This window comes from Cicer arietinum, chromosome 3 (genome assembly GCF_000331145.2).
Source record: "Cicer arietinum cultivar CDC Frontier isolate Library 1 chromosome 3, Cicar.CDCFrontier_v2.0, whole genome shotgun sequence".
NCBI classification, from domain to species: domain Eukaryota; kingdom Viridiplantae; phylum Streptophyta; class Magnoliopsida; order Fabales; family Fabaceae; genus Cicer; species Cicer arietinum.
In genome coordinates this window covers 3,306,917-3,310,343 of record NC_021162.2, presented here as the reverse complement: position 1 = coordinate 3,310,343, position 3,427 = coordinate 3,306,917, and the positions used below count along the sequence as shown (strand labels likewise).

The 3,427-nt window shown below is 26.9% G+C and overlaps 1 long non-coding RNA gene across 1 annotated transcript; it reads left to right on the top strand.

The window, feature by feature from the left end:
- Window positions 1–518: 518 nt before the first annotated feature.
- On the top strand, window positions 519–2,487 carry LOC140919505 (uncharacterized). The gene is made up of 3 exons (XR_012162119.1): window positions 519–615; window positions 961–2,192; window positions 2,295–2,487. It is a non-coding gene; the product is annotated as an uncharacterized lncRNA (long non-coding RNA).
- Window positions 2,488–3,427: the final 940 nt, after the last annotated feature.

Here is a 3,427-nt window from a genome sequence, read left to right as displayed (position 1 = left end):
ACATTCACAAGACATAGTTTCATTATCCATAGTCAGTCATACGTAGTCCATTATCCACTTTACCTTCCCAAAACATAAAGACATAGTTTCATTATCCATTATATTAATATTTTCTAAAATATTTATCACCAATCTATAATTTCAATATATAAAGCATATGAAATTTAATATAACATAACTTATAAAATCATTAGTTTAATTCGTTTACGAGACAAACTTTAAAATAGCGAAATTGAGTACTAATCAACAACCAATAAATAGGGACGTACCTATTATTTTATATAATATTTAATAATTATTTATGGCAATAACTTATTCCTCGATAAAATATGTAAATAATTGTTACCGTTTTATTCTTGTTGTTGTCGTTGTTAAATTGTGTTTTTATTTTTTTTAGGTCCATTCACTTTATGACGATTTGAATTCTCAAGCAAACATTTAATTTTCTTCTTTTTGTATAAGTCACCACCACCAATTCAATGTATTTATAATCTTAACTAGTATTACCACTTCACTTTTGAGTTTATTTCTTTTCACGAGCCTCATTTATTTATATAGTATTTGTAATATGTAAATAGTATTGCCATTTCGAGATAGCAAAGATAATCATCTAAGGTATTTTATTGTTTGTGAATTATTGTACTGATTTATAGTATTGAAAACTTAATTTTATAGCCACTTTATAATTTGATACTCACTGAGAAATAAGAGATCATTTGTTACTTGAAACAATTTACTTATTTACCAATTGAAAATTAAGAATGTGATTTTTATTAATATATATTAATTTATTTGTTGGTTGTTGTACATTGGTTAAAAGTTTTTGTTTTAGGAAGTAACACCAACGAAGCCATATATTGTCATTATATCTTATATCAGTTTAATTATTTGCATATTTGGTTATAAATTCTAGTCATATTAGAGATTATTTATTCTTTTTTTATTTATTTTACTTTTTAGATAGAAAATCAAATTGGGTGGTTGGGTGGTTCAATCAAGGAATCTGAAACTAGCTCTTCTCCCACACAAACTCAAAGCAACTAATGATCATGTGGATAGGTCTGAGAAGCTTAATTCTCATATGTTGTCAAAGATGGTGATGCTATTGAATTGACATATGTATCGGTGGTTTGGAATCATTTTATTAAAAAAACTATGGAGAAAAAAAAAGTTATATGCAATTATTGCAACAAGCCTATGGCAGATAAAAGATCTGATGTAACAAGCCATTTTCGTAAATATTTTTTTTTTGTCTAAAGAGGCCATTGTCTAAAGAGGCCACATAAGAGGATACAACGCAAGGATTTTACTGAAAAGCAAAAGAAGGTAGATTGGTCATTGAGTAACTAACTTCAGATAAGTAAGACCTTCCTAATATAATAATAAGTATTCCCCGTAGATCTTTAGAATATATTGTGAAGGTCTTCAACTTTTGTTCAAAATTGCTTTTAGAAACATAATTAAAAGTAATATTATAAAGATATTTCAACTTGAATAAGGGAAAATCATGGCTTTTAAAGACCGTGAGTAGAATTGCTTTAACAATAGACATGTGGACATGTAGCAATCAAAAGAAAGGGTATGTGTCACTATATTGATGATGATTGGAATATGGAAAGTCGCATATTATGATACTTACATATTTGTAAACATTATTAATTGCATTTTTTTTTATTATGTTAACATTTTTAAAAATTATTTTGCATGATAGGTTTGTGTATGTAGAATGCCCACATAGCTCTTTCAAAGATTTTGGTAGAGTGCATGGTAGAGTAGAATATTGATAAAAAGTTGTCAACCATCACTTTGGATAATTGAAGCACCAATTTAATCTTATGCTTGATGGTCAATTATTTCATATGAGGTGTTGTGTCCATATTTTAAATTTAATTGCTCAAGATGGTTTGAATGTATTGAAGATGGTATAGAGAAGGTTAGGGATTGTGTTTCATTTTGGACAACCACACCTAAAAGAAACCAAACTTGTAGGGAAGCAACACATCAATTAAAAGTTCTCGTCGCTAAGAAACTTATTCTTAATTGCAAAACTAGGTGGAATTCTACTTATCATATGCTTGTTGATGTTTTTCTTTTATGTTTTAGCAACTATTGGTATCATTGGACCACTACAATATTTAGAATCTAAAGATAAACGTTTGCAAACTTTTCAAGAATCTGATTCTAATGAAGAGGTAAATAATTGTGATTTTATATTTAAGAGTTTTTTTTGTTATTAATAGTGACTTTATAATTATAAATAACTAATATAATACACATATCAATTCTTTTTATAGATCTCAGAGAATACTAACAAAGGACTTGCAACTTCATAACATATTATTTCAGATGTTTTGATTTTTATTGTAGTAATGTGATATTTTTGATATTGCCCAAGGGATGATTAATTTCGGAGAATACTGCCTAGGGACTTGTAATTTGATATGTTTTGGATGTTTTGAGTAAGAAATTATTTTGGTTTGTAATATTTTATGATTTTAAGATAAGATATTTGGAAATTTTTTAAATTTAATCACAACTAGAGATTATTTATCGATCTATTTTTTAGTAAAGTATGAGTAATGAATATGAATACGGACACTTAAGTACCAAAAAGAAAATGGTACGGGTATTAAAATTGATACTCACGAGGATATCGGCACAAGTATAGGTATTTTTTTAAACTATGGGGACGGGTACTATAGTATCCTACCCAAACTCTACTCACTATCGTCCCTATATTTGAAAGTTCATTTATGAGATAAATAGAAAAAATTAGTAATAAAAATATTAAATACACTTTTTGTTTTTCTTTTTTTCTTCTCTCTCATAAATAAATCATAAAAAATGCTTGAGGAGATCCAAATTTATAACGAATCACCCATATATTTTATCAAAAAATCACCCCCCAAATTTTGTACTTGTGCATTAAAAAAAAGAATTTACATTAATTTTTTTTTCTTTTTTTTTTCTTTTCCTTTTTCCCATTAAATTTTATCTTCCTAGGTTTTAATATATCTATCGTGAAATTAAACACAATAAAATATATATGGAGTAGAACTTTTTTGTCTCCCATGTGTCAGTTTATTAGTAAAAGTTTCACGTTGTAATTTCAAAGGACAAAGTTCAAATTCCATATAGGATAGTTGTAAAATAACTATTAATAATAGTTTTCCTATTATTTGAAGGAATTCAAATATAAATTCTAATTGGAACAATTTCAATTAGACTTTTACTTACTTTGGTCAATATCTGAATTATTAAAATCTATTTTCTCTAAGTATTAGAGAGTTAAACAAAGTCGTCATGTTTCTTTGGTAAACTCGTGAACAACATAATATTAGTGATTATTTTAGATATATATCTCAAATTTATGGGGGACAATGATACTCTAAAATGCCATTGTGTTGCACGATACAGATTGTAGGGA